Raw genomic sequence first — 6,955 nt, forward strand, 5'->3', positions numbered from 1 at the left:
CATTGTAGGTACGACGGCTAATCAAAATGGTACTTACTTGCGCTTATCCGGATTGTTCAAACCGACTTAAAACTAAAAGATTACTTTCTCTCGCGCGAACTCATTCGGGAGTGGTGACTTTCCACGTATTCCCAACTTCTGAGCCTGCTCGCCTGAAGTTATGGTTGACACACCTCACGCACCGGATGCCGTACACGCGCCCAAAGACAGTTGGACATAGTGGTGTGTCGTCACGAGCTGCAGGGTTTAATTTGGATTTGTCTATGCATGTTTTTTTTACTCTCATAGATTTTGTTACCATTGCCATGCATTATACGTCTGATAGACTGCAACGGCTGGAGTTAAAAATCATCAAATGTGTTCTACTGAAGAAACAAAGTCACCTACATCTTGGATGCCCTGGGGGAGTTTCGCTTTCATAACGAAAAAGCGTCACACACCACGAGGCCTTGAGTGAGCAGAGGCGGGCGGGCGGGCTTGAGAAAGGCACGGCCGGTGGATTCGACGAAGGAGGGTCCAGCAGGCTTGCGGCAACCACATGTGTCGACCCAGGGCTGGACTCCGCTTCATCCACGGTGAAAGCCGATCCGGCGATCCACAGCGCAAAGTTGATGTATTTCGGACGCAGCAACAGAGTTGTCTTGGAGCGCCGCTCAGCCAATCAAAATTGAGGATTAACAAAAATACTGATGTAACGTAGTTTGTAGATCGGGAAGAAGGAGGCGGGAACCGGCGAACATTTAAAGATTTTAATAAAATAAACAAACACAAAACAAAAGTAAAGCGGCAGCCCCTCGCGGACGACTGCCGCACACAAAACACAAAATACAAAATAAACTCCAGGCCTGGTCCTCTCTCGTCCGACACTGTCGTCACTCCTCGCTTTTATCCTTCCGGAGCTCCTCCGTGAGACTCGAGACCGGTGAGTGGTGCAGGTGTCGCTCATTATCAATTACTCCACCGGCCTCGCTCCGTTCCCACGGCTCTCGGCCCCGCCCCCACTCGTCACAACTGACATTACTGCTTTTAAAAAATGTTTAGTACATAATAAAAATAACACGACAGGTGAATAGAGTAAAATTTTAAACCAACAGATAAATCTTATTCCCCTGGTTGATTAATCACGGTACATCAGTGCAAGATAAGTTTTCTGAAATGTTATGTTTAAATATGCAAATGAGGCATTCTCTCATTAAAAATGCACTAATTTGCATATATTTCCAGAACATAAATCTGAACATTGGATAAAGCCAGGTTCAACATTTTTGTTTGATTTTGTTGACATGTTAGAGTTTAAAAGGTTCTACAGATGGTATTTGGATATCTCTTTTCATCACTCCATAAATCAGAAAATACTGTCATCAGTCAGAAAAAAAAACATTTTCACCATGTTTTTAGGAACAAAATGTTATATAAATCAGGCAAATGTTATATGAACAAACCCTCCTCTGTAAAAAAAAAAAAAAAAAAACTTCAGAATTTAGGTAGGAATAAAACAAGTTTTGTGTATATAAGTGCTACTGGAGATTTCTGTGGAAAAAACAACGACCTAATTTTGAGAAAACAGCCGATAAGGATATGTTTTATAATTAAAATCTACAGATGCAAATAGATAAAATATAATAAAATAAACACCTAAATGTCTACTTTGTATGTTTTCTGTCCACTATTTTGCAAGAAGGGATGTTATGGAAGCAAAATTTCAGCTTGCAGTGAAATACTAACTGAACAGATGTTTTGCATCAGCTGTTACTACATTTTAAAACTGATTAAATTACACACACACCAATCTCCTCCTGAATTCAGTGTGGTGCATGGGAATTCATATGAGAGGGTGAGAAATGTGAGTGAGTAACTTTGACAGACAAGTGAGGAGTGAAGGCAAACATGATCTGCAGGTAGGAGGGCAACAGGTGTGTGTGTGTGAATGCATAAAGACATTACAGAGCAGGAGGATTTCAGCTCTGACAGTGTGTGTGTGGTATGCACCTCACACGGCGCCCTTTACGCAAATACCCAGACATAGGAATCACAAGGAGGGTCAGCTCAGTAGTAATTCTTGCACTATTTGGGAGAGCCGTGTATCAACCCGGAGAGAAGGAGTCAGAATTCCAGAGATTCCTGTCCCACAAAAGCAGGATATGTGCACTGGCCCTCTCACGCTGAATGATGACGGAGAGAAGAGGTCATTAAAACCAGTGTGAGAGAGGGAGGGTGTTATGAACATTTGCTATTAGACAGTCTGGCCCAATCCCAGCCATTGTTACTGGACCAGACAAACATTTCCAAAGCAGAGGTCAAATGGACAAGGTTATATATACACCAAATAATGCATAGTCTTCATTGTCTATTTCTTAAGAAAACATCTATGTACTAGTGCGTTAAAAAGCCCAGAAGCCAAATGTGACCCTGGACCACAAAACCAGTCATAAGGGTCAATTTTTCGAAATTGAGATTTATACATCATATGAAAGCTGAATAAATAAGCTTTCCATTTGACAAACCAAAGATGCACAGTCACCCCAAGAATACTATAGGCCAGGGTTCCTCAAATCTTGCCCTGGAGGGCCAATCCGCTCCAGAGTTTAGCTTCAACCCTGATCAAACTCACCTACCTGGGATTTTCTAATGATCCTGAAGACATTGATTAGCTTGCTCAAGTGTGTTTGTTTAGAGTTAGAGCTAAACTCTGCAGGAAAGTGGATCTCGTGGGCCAGATTTGAGGATCCCTGCTATAGGCCTACAGTGAAAAACAATTCTTTGCTGAACCCAAGAACATTGAAGAACCTTTATTTTGAAGAGAACCTTTATATTTAAAGCTCTCAGATGTGTGCTTAATTGTACTGAATGTGCACTTGTAGTGTACTTCAAATCTTATAAGTATATATATATATATATTAAAACTGTAGGGGAGACAACAACTGCTAATTTAAACTTATATTTTATCTCTAGGTTATTGATAAAAAGTTAACATGAACAACCTATGCTAATAAAGGCGTGGCTAGTTAGCATATAAGATTTTATCATGGCTGCAACATCGGGGGCAATTGTAACATTGTGTTACCCCGAGCCACATGGCCCACTGTAAGCACCTTGTTTGCCCGTGTTGACATACTTTTCTGTTAGAAAATGAGCATTTAAATGTAAAACTACATTTAAAAATGATTAGTTTTACATGTTAAATAATGTGTTGCTTTTTAAAAAATAAAATGAATATTATCTACACATGATCTCATTGAGTTATTCTGTTAATATGTTACTTGCAGATAATATAATATTACAAAAATAAAAGTGTACTTAAATAGAGCACACTTTCATGACAGTTTCTTAACACATTTAAAGGGTTAGTTCACCCAAAAAAGAAAATTCTGTCATTAATTACTCACCCTCGTGTTGTTCCAAACCCGTAAGACCTTCATTCATCTTCGGAATGTCACACATTCCATGTATGTAACTACCACGTTCAAGGTCCAGAAAAGTACCAAGATGATCGACAAAGTAGTCCGTGTGACATCAGTGGTTCAACTGTAAAGTTACGAAGCTACGAGAATACTTTTTTGCGCAAAGAAAACAAAAATAACGACTTTATTCCACATTTTCGTCTCTACTGCATCACTTGTGGACGCGCGTTCACGACAGTAGCATGACGCGAGCGTGTGGTGGCACCGGTGCTGACAGCGCCGCCACATGTATTCTCATAGCTTCGTAACTTTCCAGTTGAACCATTGATGTCACACGGACTACTTTGTTGATCATCTTGGTACTTTTCTGGACCTTGAACGTGGTAGTTACCTTGCTGTCTATGGGAGGGTCAGAGAGCCCTCAGATTTCATCAAAAATATCTTAAATTGTGTTCCGAAGATGAACGAAGGTCTTACGGGTTTGGAACAACACGAGGGTGAGTAATTAATGACAGAATCTTCATTTTTGGGTGAACTAACCCTTTAAAGTATAACTATTATTCCATTATAAGTTCTCTTTTTAAAAGTATGCTGAAGTGTACTTCTTTTTCACAAAGGATAGTTCACCCAGAAATGGAAATTCTGTCATCATTTACTCACCCTCATGTCAAAACTGTATGACTTTTTTTCTTCTTCTGTGGAACATAAAAGAAGATATTTTGAGAAACGTCACATTGACAATGGAAAACAATGGTAACCAAAACTGTTTGGTTACCAGCATTCTTCAGAATATCTTCTGTGGTGTATTGCAGTGAATAAATGATGACAGAATCCAAAATTAGCCATCCCCTGTGGATAAAAAATAGGCACACAAAAAAATAAATCAATAAAAAATCCTTAGACATCCATTAATGGTCACCCACACATGCTAGTTTTGCATGGCATGCATCACTCACTTCCTTCAGAAATGTCCAAATCTAGTACCAGTGTTCCACAGTTTTTAATAAAGAAACCTCATTAAATGCTTTATGTGTTTGTGTCTATATATTTCAGTCCAATGACCTGTGTTCAGACCAGAGTGCTTGTAAACACATGATATAATGCCAAAGATGGATAAGAGGTTGCAGTGAGTCAGCAGGACGTTGGGTGTGTGAAGTGTGTTTGATGGAAGGGTTGTTTTTTCCACAGCACTGTAATGGAATTTGTGCTTCAATGACTTACTCATCGGGACAAGCAAAACAGAGTGTGAGGATATGTTTACAGAAAAAGATATTATAGCAACACGGACACATTATAAACTCTTACAAGAACCATCTGCAAGAATACAAGACAAGTCTCACTTAATAAAGCTTTAGAAAGTTTCCTATTCAAAATTTCCAACGCCATGGACAATCTATTAAGTTGAGGCAATGCAAGTCTTCGTCTTGCACATGCTGGTGTCAGAAGAGTGTGGAATCGGCTGCGCTTCACAGAGCCTGCGATCTGCAGCTCTGCAGCAACACCCCCTATACAGGTCAAAGGTCACGCACATTCCTCATGAGGACGTCCTGAGAGCATGGGTTCCTGCGTCATTACACACGTTAGAAAACACACTGCACTTGCACTTTGAAACAGCAAGAACCACTGTGTGTATGTATGTGTGACATCTGAAACACTCATCTACATACTGCATCATAAGAGTTGTAGGCTTTGTCTCAAAACCTAGTGAGCTACGGAGACAGCATTTTAAGGCACTCTCCCAACAGAAATGCCGTTTCCAACTGCCTAATTTGAGCCAAACTGTAGATTCATAAAGAAAAATGCAATGCCAGAATGCACTGTGATGACAAATTCATCCAAGATAGTCGATAAGGGAAGAGAAATATAAATATATAAATAGAATTCATTCAGTACAGAAAAGTATACCATCAACTTAAAATTGACATTATTACCGTCTGTCTTTGTGTAGCACTGTGTCCAAACCAAACATGCCGTGACATCGCAACACACTCATTTTCATGTTAATCAGATTTTTTCCTAACCAGCTCATGAATTATCTCAGGCATTTTTGTGTATTGTACAATATCAGAATTGTTTGAGATGGAATATCATTTTTCTGTGACTTTAATACAGTTAGCTGTTGAAATGGGTACTGCAGTCCAAATTCAAAATAATGGAGAGAGTTGCTTCTCCCGCCTCCTCCTCCTCAGAATCATGCTCATGTGGCTTGCCAGATTGAGAATATGCAACAGGAACGAGTGCAACTGACAATGGAAGGCAACGAGCCTTACGCTGTAAGTTGATGAGTTGATTTATCCGTGTTTTGGTCATAGAGCTTTTTAGGTTGATGCTGAAGCTTTTTCGGTCAGGTAGAATCTGCAGTCTTTGACCCAGTTCGTTTGCTGGCGTCCATGTGTTTTCCACCAACTGGCAACCCGGGCTGTCGAAATACTATTGGGTATATTGGCAGTGTGAGTGGACAAAAATGCAGAGCACTTCAGAGTATGAGTGTGCATCTTTTTGGCAAGCTGAGGTCCAATCCCTCCTTCTTTCTGAGTATTAACATTACGTAGTAGCACAGAGTCAGACTTTTGGCTATCAGCATTTGACTATGAATTAGTGTTTGACACCTGAATTAGTTTTAAGAATGCTAAAGTGTACTTGACTACACCTCATGAGTGGATATGTGCCTGGTTATAACGCTCTACTCCATCACTTGATGAATTTCTCCTGCCATGATGGCTAGAAAACACACACACACAAACATCAGAATCTGTTTAAAATGCAATGCTAATTTTGTCAGGTAAATAGAGCTGACTTTTGTGAATCGAGTACAGAGCTCAGAGCTATTGGACTGCGGGTGCTCTGTGAAAGTATAAAGCCGAAAGTAATAAAGTTACAACATACCATTTGAACATGCAATGGATTATCAAAATTAAAACACAAAGAACTTTTTTTCCACAAAATTATTATTAACACAAATTTAATTTAAGTTTAGATTCATAATAAACCTTTTAACCTTTTAAATTTATATTTAAAGAAACTTTGCATTTTAATAAATAATGTCACAGAAAGACAAGTAAACAGTAATAAATTAACAAATTACTAGCAATGGCTAAATAAATAATCAACAGTGCTTTAAGTTTGTCAGGTAGGTCTAAAGTACTATTCAGGAACAACATACTATAATGTATACATTTACAGATTAGAGATGAAACACGATTCTAATGACCAAAATGATTAGGGTTATCAGTATAAGTATTGATAAAATGGGCTGGAAATGTTCAAAAAGTATTGATACAAGCCTTGAAATAATTTTATCAAGTTTTATGTTGAAAAAAAAATAGCAGTATGCATTTTTTGTTTGCATAAACATTAAAATAATAACATTTAAAATGATGGACAGATTTTAAGGTTTTGGCAAAAAAAAAACGTTTGTAAAATGATAAACCTCACATTTCAGCCTTTAAATAATTTTCTAAAGAAAAGGATGAGTCAAAATGATAAATTATACGAATTTTATGTGCTCCATGAACAAATCTTAGATAGGTGTTGAGATTTTTAGAATGCATATT

The sequence above is a fragment of the Sinocyclocheilus rhinocerous genome, unplaced genomic scaffold, assembly GCF_001515625.1.
Source record: "Sinocyclocheilus rhinocerous isolate Xijiao unplaced genomic scaffold, SAMN03320098_v1.1 scaffold451, whole genome shotgun sequence".
Lineage (NCBI taxonomy): Eukaryota > Metazoa > Chordata > Actinopteri > Cypriniformes > Cyprinidae > Sinocyclocheilus > Sinocyclocheilus rhinocerous.